This window comes from Euprymna scolopes, chromosome 26 (assembly GCF_053919585.1).
Source record: "Euprymna scolopes isolate OS-2025 chromosome 26, ASM5391958v1, whole genome shotgun sequence".
Taxonomy (NCBI): domain Eukaryota; kingdom Metazoa; phylum Mollusca; class Cephalopoda; order Sepiida; family Sepiolidae; genus Euprymna; species Euprymna scolopes.
The window spans coordinates 66,112,715-66,126,237 of record NC_136507.1 but is presented as its reverse complement, the minus strand read 5'-3'; the positions used below and the strand labels follow the sequence as shown (position 1 = coordinate 66,126,237).

General features: G+C 34.9%; 1 protein-coding gene across 2 annotated transcripts in view; it reads left to right on the top strand.

Annotated features, from left to right (window-relative positions):
- The window catches only part of LOC145248128 (ceramide phosphoethanolamine synthase-like), a 233,987-nt gene that overhangs the window by 41,651 nt on the left and 178,813 nt on the right, over positions 1-13,523 (top strand). Inside the window, exon 1 of one of the 2 annotated variants that reach the window (XM_080109940.1) lies at positions 10,660-11,090. The exons of the other annotated variant lie outside the window; for it this stretch is intronic. The gene's annotated coding sequence lies outside the window, so the exon portion shown is untranslated. Of the gene's footprint in view, positions 1-10,659; positions 11,091-13,523 lie in introns of those variants that run through there. 2 annotated transcript variants of the gene reach the window in all.

The window sequence follows — 13,523 nt, the reverse complement described above, 5'->3', positions numbered from 1 at the left end:
AATACTTGTAAAACAGGCAGAGGGATACAACATTTTGTCAATGAGAGAGAGGCTGAAGTCTAGCTGACAGTTTGGGACCTATTGGGTTGATGACTTTTATTTGAAGCTTGTTCAGGAGTGAGAGACTAGTAGAAGATGCACCAGCCCAAATGTGAAAACAGAATTCCATATATGGGAGAATGGTGGCCTTGTAGAGGTACAGGATAGTTTCAGGCATAAGTAACTTTCTAGCACGGAAGAGAGAGCCCACATTCCTTGCAGCAGCTGTGGCAATTCTCTCAATGTATCTGTTCCAACTCATGTTTCCTGTGAACGTTAAGCCAAGGAGTTTGAACGGTGTATCATTAAACATAGCTATTAGGGGTTGAGAGGGTTTCTTGTAATTATTAAATAAAAGAAGCTTAGTCTTGGCAGCATTAAATGTCCCCATTCAACTATAGATTGGAGGTCTTCTTTTAGTGCTTCTGCTATTGCCTTAGGTATGCTTTCATTTGTTTTCCCCTTGTGCCTGCTATAGAGCGTGTTGTCATCAGCAAATATGCCCATCTCAGAGACAATTTTATCAGGGACGTCATTTATGAATATCAGAAATTATAAAGATCCAAGAATCGACCATGGAGAAATGAAATGTGGAAAATTCTGAGTAGCTTAATTTCATCTGGTTCTTAATAACAATGGTAGCAATAGTGGTTGTTTTGGCCTTATTTAAGACATATGTATCAGGGACAAAGCTATCCCACTTTGAACCTAGAATGTGTATAAGGCAGTGTTGATGGAACCTCTCGAGTAATTCTATATGTGACCGGTACAAGGTCCAAGTTACAGATGCATAGAGTAGGGATGGTACTACACATGCTTGATATACTGAAATATCTACTGGGGAGTGTGTTATCAGGTCAGCATCATCAGCATACAACAGTTCCCCGACAAGTCCATCACTAACAAGTGTTTTGGTTCGGAATCTTCTGAGGTTGAACACCTTTCTAGTCATTAGAAATCTAATATAAACACCCATATTGTAATCGTGAGCAGTCAGATAAAGAGAAAACAATGTTGGTGCAGCTATATCACCCTGCTTCACACCATTTTCAATGGAGAATTGATATATATATATATATATATATATGTATGTATATATATATATATATATATTTGTATATATATATTTTTGTATATATATATACATAAATATATATACATATATATATATATATATATATATATATATACATATATATAGGTGAACCAAGATGTAGTGTAATGTGATCGACCTGAGGGAGCGAATTGCCCCTCATTGGGGAGCCGGGTATGCTAAGATAGCTTTAATAGATCCCGGGCAATGGCGGATATCCCAAAGGGATATCGATATATATTTTATTTCATTGTAAAAATATATATATTTGCTTTATTGTTTGAAAATCGGAGATATATTTTGTTATTTGAAATTGACGACAGGAAATGTTAGAACAATAGCGTTGACATCATCTGGCCTGACGAGTCAGTACCAGGGGTTCTGACTGACAGCCGTTGACCCCCGGGGTCATGAGAATTAGATGTTGACTTTGAGCCCAGATTGCAAAATTAGTGATATGGCCGAATTGTACACCCGCAAAATTTGGGGTTTTCCCCAAATTCGTGGCGTAATTTAATTGGCTTGGAGATTTTCCATCCTGAACACACACCGATACATAATGCTAGTGTCGCTCGAAATTAGTCAGTTTCCAGCCAGATTTTGTGCATGACACTTGAAGTAACACTACTGTTCCCTGACACGTTACCACTCCCCTCTTCATCCGCCGCTGCTGCTTCTGAGGAGAAATGTCTTAAAAACTTCATGTGTACATATATGTAAAAAGTCTGTAAACGTTGTGAAATTAACCTTCTGTAGAATAGAATTCAAGCGTCTGTTGTCTTTCTTGCCTGTGTGAGCTTTGATATTCGCTTTTAGTATATCAGGATTCAATGTAACGCCTCTCGAAGTACCAAACGACACGAGCTGAGTTTTCCAAAGTTTCCAAAGATACGAGGGTCCTTACGTAACTTCACAAGAGAGGGTGTTACAATAGAGAAAATTTTTAAAAGGAGACTAATCATGATCATACAAGGTTCAACAATTGAGGTGGAGCTTATATATAGAATAAAAAAAACACAATATAAAGGTATATACTCATGCATATAAATTTAATCATTCATTCAATAAAGAGATTAGGGCTACAGAACATATATACTCTTATATCTCTACCTTAGACACTTCATTAATTTGTTCCTAATGCTCTTATCACTAGACGTCACATTTCTAATATGTTACCTAGCACCTTCTCTCCTCTTCTGATGAGAAGCATTAGGCTTTGAAATACCTAGGTATAAATGCATATATATCCTATCACCTAATTGATGTAATCTCCTTATTGAATGAATGATGAAGTTTATATGCATTAGTATATGCCTTTACATTGTCGTTTTTTCTTTTTTCCTTACACACACACACACACACACACACACATACACACACATACATATATATCAGTGGCGACTCTAGCCTATTATTACTACTTGTGCCCCCCACTGCCCTCTGTGAACTTCAGTTCCCAACCCATGGTCCGTAGACCCAAAGTAAGTCATCATATTTACTATTGCGTGACTCTCCATTGTATAGCACAGATTGACTAATGTACCTTGCCATGATTGTTCTGATTTAGGCATGAAAAGCAAGGTCAACAATAGAGTTTTTCCTCAGATTTATTCGCATATAACCAGTCAATGTCATTAAACCATTTGGATTGGAACGAACGAGTTCTAACCTTATTCACCAATAAAGGAGTTGGGCGCCCAACTTTGAACTTTGATAATTTCTTGCTTCTCTGCCCAAACTATCTATTTTTTAATCCATTTTGAATAACATTGACCGAATTATTGTTCATGCCGAGCACGAGTGGCACTAGTGCCATGATATATATATGGTACTAGTGCAATGATATATATATATATATATATATATATATATATATATATATATATATATATATGTATATATATATATATGTATATATATATATGTATATATATATATATATATATGACTACTTCATTTAAACCTGATGAATCCTAGCGTGAATGAAACGCGGAATATTCTGTGTAGCTTAATTGCCATATATATTTTATAACTTACTACTGTGGCAATTAAGCTACACAGAATATTCCACGTTTCATCCACGCTAGGATTCATCAGGTTTAAATGAAGTAATCATATATATATATATATATATATATATATATATATATATATATATATATATATATATATATATATATAAAGGAGATTAGAACAATAGTCTAAAGAGCAGAGTGTATTTTAATGTAATAGTAAAATTACTAGTTTAATTAAAATACAGGAAAGAAAAAGTGCTCATTGTAATTTAGATATATAATAAGCTCGATAGGTAAATATCCTGGAGCTAATTTAATATTTAGTAATGTGATTGATAATTTAAAAATCAAATTATAATTAAATTAAAAATCCGTTTCATAAGAAGGAACAACAACAAAATCAATTATTTGTACGATCGTTTCGGAAAACAGTGTTTTCATTGTGGTAGACATCAAGTTACGGACAATAATTATTACATGTAGTTTTTTAACAAACAAGGTTTCCTCATCAGCAAATATTGTGAAGGGTTTTTATTAAATGTAAAAGAAACCATAAATAAACCTAGCATTAAAAGTAAGGCAGATGTATCTGGAAAAAATTAAAATAAAGGTATGGATTTAAACTTGATAAGAGAATTAATATGGGTTAGAGATAGAAATAAAATAGAGTAAAATTATAAATATAAAATTGGTTTAAGTACAATATTATACATACATATATATACAAATACATACATGCATATATATGAAAAAATAGACACATATATACATATATGTATATATGTGTTTATTTTTTGGGGAATGACTACTGCTGCTGCGATGGGTTAGGCTGCTGACGAGCCCAACTTCGCCATTCGGTGAACTAGCCATGACTGACTGCTTGTTGAAAAAGACGCTGTATTTATACTCGTCCAGCGGATGTAGTGGTAGATAAAGGCGACTTGCAGCGCTGGTCGTCATTTTCGTTTTTGCTTTGTGTTTGTTTTTGTGTTTCTAACGTGCTGTAGGGAGTCATCTGTTTGAGGTTTATATTTATGTGCTATATAAAACTGAAGCTGGGAAAGTTGTGAATATTATTCTAGCGGCAATTGTACTGTTACAGTGTTCCACGGGATAATTATTCACGTTGAAGTACTTGTTGAAAGGTCGTCGGCTGTGATGTTTATGTTTTGAAATGGGATCTTTTTTTTGATGAGCAGTTTCTTTTGGTTGAAACCGTGACAAGGCAACGCAAGAATAATTTTGAAATGTTGGAACAGTGCGTAGGCAACGCGGGAATAACGTCAAAGGTGTGAGTTCCATATAGAAACGTTGATTTAATTTGAATAAAATAAAATACACATCAAATGCGATTGAAAGCCAAATCAATGCGCAGCTCTTTACAAACAGACTTTTCTTCAACGTTACAACATGGCAAGAAAGAAGAAAAGAAAAAAAAGAAAGAAAACAACATACTGAGGATGGAGTATAGCTCCGAAATATATTCATGTTATAAATTTCAAACAAGTAAAATATTTGTTTATTTTCATAATATTACGTTGTGATTTGGCTTTTAAGCGCACGTTTCTTATATGGAACTCACACCCTTGACATTATTCTCGTGTGGCCTACGCACAGTTCCAACATTTCAAAATACAACTGCTGAGACACAACATGTGGCTCTTTACAAACAGACTTTTCTTTCTCCAACATTATAACATGGCAAGAAAGAAGAAAAGAAAAAAAAGAAAGAAAAAAACATACTGAGGATGGAGTATAGCTCCGAAATATATTCATGTTATAAATTTCAAACAAGTAAAATATTTGTTTATTTTCATAATATTACGTTGTGATTTGGCTTTCAAGCGCACTTGATGCGGATTTTATTTTATACAATAATAAATCATATTTTTTTGTTGTATGCATGTGCCAATTCAACACACGAAAAAAAGAAGATTAAATCATTCAATGTTTTGTAAGAACGTGAAAATGTTCTCGAAAAGAGTGTCCTGGAATGAAATGCTACGTTTTTAGAACTATGTGTAGTCGCTAGGACTTTATATATTTTTCTGGAATAAAGTCTCATAAAAACTATAAAAACTGAGGCAGAATGTTCATTTTTTTAGAAACAAATTTTCCTTTTTCTTTTGAACAAAATAGAAATAAAATTTGTTGCCTTATGTAGTTCCATAAATGTGTCTGATGTGACAAAAGGTTGTTAGATATTTATATGATGCGCGTGAAGTCATGTTAGTGATTTCACGTCCACCCCGATGGAGTCAAACGCGAGTTGCTTACGGGTAAAACTGCATCCTTAACTGATTTAGATTTCGTCCCTTTTATACGCTTTGACCGGCTCCAGGAGAAGGCTATCAGAAAAAGAATTTAATAAGTGTTTTTATTAAACACCGATTGGATAAAAAGTACACACCTTGTCACATGGTACTCTCTTGAAATACGTCGGTGTGAAGAGGCAGAGTTTTAGTTTTTATGCCCACGGAATTTGCGTGTGTTATATATGTATATATATATATACATATATATACGAAAGACATTTACTGCGGGTTGACAGTTGAGGACACTTCCGGTAGCTGGGGCTTTCGGGAAGATGGCGTTCTGGAAATAAAAGGTGTTTCAAACTACTCAGAGTCAATCTCTTTCCTCGTATCTCTTCCACAGGACATCCTGATCTCTACTCACTCATAATGATATTAAATAAGTATCTGCACGGTAAGACAAACTTATTTTATTGTCACACTCACAAATAGATAAACTTTGCTTATATAAATCACATACATAATGATGCATATGTACAACATGGTGTCAGAAGTTTAGAACCCATTTGCTTTGTTGAAGAAAAAAAAAAATAAATAAATAAATAAAATGGATTTGCATTTTATTTCGCCTCCTCCACCTGATTTTCCTCAGAAAATCTTTCTGAAGACTGGAAAGTTTTTAAACAAGACCTTGACATATATTTAACGGTAGCAGAAAAACTCGAGAAAAGTGACAAAGTTAAAACAAGCATTCTTTTGCAATGTCAAGGCAAACAAGGCCGCAGAATTCATAGAAACTTTGATTTTCAAACTGAGGAAGACAGCCTTAAATTTGCAACAGTTTTAGACAAATTTGAAGAATTTTGTAACCCTCGAAGAAATGTAACACTCTCTCGTTTACTAGGATAAAAACACTCAGCCAAGAATGTGAATTTGGTGAATTCTGTGAAAGTTTAATAAGAGATGTAATAATAATAGGTACTAATGACTCACGTTTACAAGAAAAACTATTGGCCGAATCTGATTTAACTTTGGAAAGAGCTATAAAAGCGGGTCGAACGGCTGAATTAACTATACAAAGACTGGGGGTATTACAGAAAGAATTAAAGTTGGTGAACTTGCCAAAAAAAGTCCGTAAAAAAGGAAAATACTAATCAACCACAACAACGATCCGGAAGTGATTTAACACACTCTTCAAATAATAACTGCAGTAACGACAAAATAAAAAAACTGTAGATTCTGTTCATTCTCACATTTTCGTGGAAACTGCCCTGCATATGGTTGAATCTGCAATAAATGCAAGAGACAAAATCATTTTGCGAGTAGATGTCCTGCTAAAAGAGTAGTACCGAAAGTGCACCAGGAACATGGTGAGGCATCTTCAACAGACGATAATTATGAAAATTATGTGGATAACATCTCTGGCAAATTCTCACCCAAGAAGAAAAAAGTAACAAAAATCCACAAAGTTAATGCCTTAGCTGAAGATTGGAACATTAATTTACAAGTCAATGGGACGAACATACAATTTAAAATGGACTCCGGCAGTCAAGTTAACATTCTTCCGATAAAAGATTACTATAGATTATCGGTTCGTCCAAAATTGCATTCAACCAACATAACACTTTCTGCCTATAACGACACAGCAATACCAGTTCAAGGTAAGTATGTTGCTCAAGTAATAAGAAATAATATCAAGTATCATGTCTTGTGTGTCATAGCAGATATAGATGCATCTCCAATACTAGGATTAAACATCTGTACTAGTCTCAACTTAATAAAAAAGGTATGCAAAATTAACACAAATAACAATGATTTTCTCTCTGAATTTAAGGAATGCTTTGGAGAACTTGGGACTCTCCCTGATATTCATCACATCACAATGGACCCAAAAATTAAACCTGTCATAAACCCTCCACGGAATATTCCAGTTGTACTAAAGAAAAAAAAAAAAAAAGGAACTTATAAAAATGACAGAGTTAGGTGTCATTAAACCTGTACCAGAACCAACAGAATGGGTATCATCACTAGTGGTAGTAGAAAAACCCAATGGTTCCCTTTGTGTATGCCTTGACTCACGGAATCTTAACAAGGCTATAAAAAGAGATTATTATAGGTTACCAACAGCATCAGACATAATACAGGAAATGGCCGGTGCAAAGTTTTTCACTAAGCTTGATGCATCTACTACATTCTGGCAGATTAAAAGTTGATGAGAAAAGTTCCAAACTTCTCACTTTGTGGACGCTACAGATTCACACGTCTACCATATGAAATACACAGTGCCAGTGAAATATGTCATGCAAAAATAGCAGCTATCATAGAACATGTTGAAGGATGCAGAAACTCACAGGATGATATCATCATTTGAGCAGACACTCCAGAATTCTTACAAAAGAGAACTACTGAGGTTCTGAATGCTATAAGGAAATCCGGCATGAAACTAAATCAAAGTGTCAGTTCAACATAACTGAGTTAACATTCCTAGGACACAAAATATCCAGTAGAGGGGTTGAACCTGATGACAAAAAATGCAAAGCGATCATGAACATGCCAGATCCAGCAAAGAAAACAGAACTCCAGCGTTTTCTACGCATGATAAATTACTTAGGAAAATTCATTGCTAACTTATCAAATGAAACTGCACCTCTTCACCTCTTGTTGGAAAAAGATAATATGTTGTCTTTTGATAAACCACAGAAAGAAGCTGTTCGATGACTAAAAAAATTAGTTACACAGAGTCCAACATTAAAATACTTTGACTCAGCACTTCCCATCAGAGTCTCCTCAGACGCATCAACCCTAGGACTTGGGGCTATGTTGGAACAAAAGCACAACAATAACTGGGCTCCAGTGGCATTTGATAGCTGTTCTCTTACATCAGCTGAGGGCAACTATTGCCCGCTTAAACTGGAAATGTTGTCTATAGTATTTGCATGTGAACATTTCCATGAATTCTTACATGGGCAACGCTTTCTAATAAACAATGATCCCAATCCTCTCAAAACTATTGTCACAAAACCAATCTCTAAAACCCCACCCAGAGTACAACGTTTCCTATTACGCTTACAGGAATACAATTTTGAAATTGAATACACTCAGGGCAAACTAATGCACATTGTTGGCACACTCAGCCGTGCAGCACAAAAGTACAACAATCCAGAAATCTCTGACAAAGAAATGAACTTTTTTGTCCACTTCCTAATTTCTTCAATACCCATTAGTGACAAACGTCGATAACAGCCCATAACTCAGACGGCTAATGATGAAACATTACAACAACTGCAACAGCAAATCAAGTCAGGATGGGCACAGCATCGAAATAATCTCAACGCCTGTCTTCAACCATATTTTAATTACAGAGATGACATGACATACCAGGAAGGACTACTATTAAAGGGTCAACAAATTGTTGTTCCAACCAATATGCGAGCAGAAATGTGCAGGATTTTATATCAGGCACATCTTGGTATTGAGAAAACCAAACCCAATGCTAGGCAGTCTCTTTTTTGGCCAAACATGAACAAAGAAATAGAGAACATGATAAAAAATTGCGATTCATGTCAACGCTATAGCAATCAACAAAGTTCAGAGCCAGAAATACATGACATTCCTGACCAACCATGGCATGAGGTTGGTACAGACCTCTTCTGCAAGGGAAAGATTACCTCATGGTACTGGATTACCACTCAAAATTTTTTTGTATTCAGCCATCTCACTGATACAACTGCATCAACAGTAATAACCTGTACAAAACATATCTTCTCGAGCCATGGTATACTCAAACAGGTAATATCCGAAAATGGCCCCCAATTTAAGTCTCAACAATACAAGGAATTTGCTACAACTTGTTGTAACTAGCAGTCCAGAATACCCACAATCTAATGGTCTAGTCGAGAGAACCATCCAAACAGTGAAGAAAACCCTGCACAAATCTTTCCAGACTGGAGACGATCCATAGCTTGCTCTACTTACCTTACGTACAACACCTGGCAAAAATAACTCTCCTTCACTGGCAGCTAAACTGAGGAACCGCCAACTGAGAACACTTCTTCCAAGCATAAGAAATGATGGTTATAATCTTTGCAGATCATCCCCAACTAACATGCAGAAGGTAAAACAGCATATCAGCAATACACATGTGCTGCCTTCACTAAAGATAGGGCATCACATCAGAGTATGTGATGGGAAAACTTGGTCCAGGATAGGTGAAGTGATTGAACATTACTCTCAACCAAGGTCATACTTGGTACTGATGGATAATGGCAGAACTATACGCCAAATGCCGAGATCTACTGCTAGCGCCTCATTCGAAGGTACCAACAGCACAACCTTACCCTGACACAATATGTGGTTTACTCAAGCAAGTTCATCAACCAAGATCAGGAGCACCAAACCCAGCAACTCCAAAGTTAGGAGTTCGATCAAGGTCAGGACGACCAATACATCAACCCAGATGGATGCAAGATTATATATGTTAAGTGAGCTTGCATTTCAATAGCAAAGGACCTTGGGAGGGGTGATTTTATATATGTATATATATACAAAAAACATTTACTGCGGGTTGACAGTTGAGGACACTTCTGGTAGCTGGGGCTTTCGGGAAGATGGGGTTCTGGAAATAAAAGGTGTTTTAAACTACTCAGAGTCAATCTCTTTCCTCGTATCTCTTCCACAGGACATCCTGATCTCTACTCACTCATAATGATATTAAATAAGTATCTGCACGGTAAGACAAACTTATTTTATTGTCACACTCACAAATGGATAAACTTTGCTTATATAAATCACATACATAATGATGTATGTATACAACAGCGTGGGTGTATAGAACAAATGTGCGCAGAGCTGAAACGTTATTTATCCATCCATTTTAATGTCTCTGGTGTGTCGTTACACTAATTATCTTTGAAATATACACAGAAAACTAATATTTATCTTTCAATGGATTTTTACAATGAATTTATTAACCTCAAAATTTAACTGAATTGATTAGCTCTCCGTTAAAACATTTTTTTCAGAATTTTTTTTTCACGTGTACATTTTTTTTTTTTCCTTTCGGAAATTAACTTTAGTCTTTAATCTTTTAAATATATTCAATAAGTAGTCAGAAACCTACAAAAAATTATGATAAATCGGCTTTCTAAAAGTATGCCCCCCCCCATCTTTATTCCACCATTTTTGTCCGTACCTACCAATATATAATGATGCTGGCTGGACCTGGTTCATCATCATTATTTATAGGCAAGAAAACAGTGTAAAACTACTTAGTCAGAGTATATAGTTTCTATTTCATTATCGCAGACAAATCAATAATTCAAAACATATTATTAGCCGTATTTCGAAGCTGTATACTCGTAAATTTTACAGATCCCTAACGTCCTACTTTACTTTGTCAAGCCAATGGAGCCCCCCACCCCGCCAATAGAGCCCCTTCCCCACCCGTCACTGGATTGTGTTGTTGTTCCGCACTCCACCGCTGTCGTTCCCTGCCTGGGTGTTTATTCAGTCGCGAACGTTTTATCAGTTGACACCGGCAAACTCTTCAACTGCCGCCATGTTCTTCTACCTCCCTTGTAAAGCGGCCGCCCCTACAAATGCGGCCCGGAATAAATACGTCCACCCCTGAAGCAACTGGCAATATACCCCGACCCTCCGGGGTATTCTATTCACAGATCCACTTCACAAGTAAGTAAATTCTTTATCTATCCTTTACTTTTTTTCTGTAGAAAATAACTTCTCCCATCTATTACCATTCTTGATTTATTCCAATTTGCACCGTTCTCATTCATTTATGTTTACGTTTTTTTTTTTTTTTTTTTTTTTTAAATTATTATTAGAATTCGTATTCTTGGAATTCCTTATTAATATAATGTCATTTATACCACTCTCTCATTTTTTATTCTTTTCATTTTATCTTTGTTCTTACCATCTTGGAGAACTCTGCATTTTAAATTCTTTTAATTCTTGGAGTTTGAAATAAATTATTCGTAGGAGGGGTTAATAAAACTATTTCAAGGTTTTTCATGTTTTCTGTAGTTCGTTGGTTTTTTTTTTTGCGGGGTGGGGGTGTTCTTTTTCAAAATTCCATCTATATCAAAAAACAAAAGTAAAGAAACGTCTGTATGATATGTGTATCTGTGACGGAAAGAACATACCATATTCCAAAAATCACGTAAATTGATCATGTAGTTTTATTTTTGAATAAGAAAATCAAATTTGATTTGTAACCGAAGAGCAGCTGTCTTGCCCGCCATTTTGAAAAAATATCTCCAGAAACAAAGGGAGCTTACTCGATAATACTCCATACTTACTAAATTTATATTGTGATGCCTACGAATTCCCATTAATTCCTTAAAAATGAGTTTCTTTATAAAAATAAAACTACTTGATCAAATTTACGTGGGTTTTGGAATATGATGTTTTCTTTCCGTCCCAAATGCGTTTATAATACAGATTAATCTTTATTTTATTATGATTTTTTAATATGGATGAATTCTGGATAAGAACTGTTTTTTTTTCCCTCTTTTAATTCTGTAATCTGTTTATACTCTTCTGTTTTTAAAGAATATAGGCAATATGCATGTTTCTTAAATAATAATAATCTGGCTCTGGTTTCGAATCTTGGGCTCGCTTTGTCTAGCTACAACAATGAAATACGAAACGACGAAACAGCTGATGTGTGAGCCTTAAGTAACCGGGCAGTTAATACATTTACAAAAATGGATTTAAATTCTATCGTATTTGTTTACATCGTTCGTTAGCTGATTGTTGTGCTTCACGATGAATGCCCTGGAAAATTCCCTTCTGATTAATGTTTACCAGTTTTAAAATATTGTTATTCTTGAAAAACAGCCAAGTTCGTTTGCGTATTTTGAAACTGGTAAACATTAATCAGAAGTGACTTTTCCAGGGCATTCGTCGTGAAGCACAACGATCTGCTAACGAAGAATGTATTGTAAACAAAGACGAACGGAACTTGATTTTAATCCAAAAATGTTATTATACTTATAAATGTTGTTATTGCACGCCCCACCCCAACCCCACTCTCTCCCGTTTGTGTATTTGTTTTTGTGAAATTGTTTTTTTTTTTTTTGTTTTTTTTCCCGCGTGAAATGCAACAATTTTCAAAAACAAAAATCTTTGCGTGACTAAAAAAAAAGTCTATTTATGGAAAATACCGACCGTGTTGAAATAATAACGTTAGTTGTCTTTACGATTCAAATTTCCACTTTACTTCCGGTTATTATTTCTTAATGGTAGTTATCTTTACGATTAAAGTTTCCACTTCACTTCCTTTTTTTTTTTTTTTTTTTTTTTCTTTTTTTGTAAATTTTCCCCAAATTTTTCCACCTTAACATTTTCCGTTAAAATAACATGTTTCAGGTTTTCGGGTATGCTGAAACGAATATCGTATTTAATTTTTCCGCAAATAAGTAGTTTTCCGGATACTAAGCGATGTTAAAAGTAAGTAGTGGTCATTGTTTTACGCGCAAGCACGGTGATACCAAGTAAAAATGTACTTTTTTGTTGAATTTTTACGATGTATTTTTTTGTCGATTCAGAATCCTAGGCCACCCTAAGTGCGACCGTACCGGTGTCAGGTGAAAACCTAGCTTTGATGTAGAAATAAGTAAAACTTGTCGAGAGTGCTCTGTTTTGAGGTTGTTTTGAAAATGGAATGGAAATTTAAATTTTATTCCGTTTTAACCTTTGTTTTTTTTTTCTTTTTTTTTTTTTTCTTTTTTTTTTTTTTTTAAATTGGTCTTGCGCCAACAAAATCGAAAACTCGCCGTTCACATTTGAAATGTCAACTTTTATAAGTTTTCGGGTAAACGTGACTATCAGAATACCCTGGCCAAAAATCACCGTTAAAAAATCGGCGCTTATGGCAACAAAAACTCCAATTTAGGGGAGATAACCATAGCAAAAATAAGCATATTTCGCAAGGTATAATTTGGGACGCTTTATATTAACATACATTAACAACAAAAATAAACTTGTTAATTAACGAAAATAAAGAAATCGTATCACATATTGCTCTCTGTACTTCTCCTTGAAGTAGGAACATCTCAGTTCTCGTTCCCAACAATTTTCGGTAAAATTTTACTTTAAGGCTCG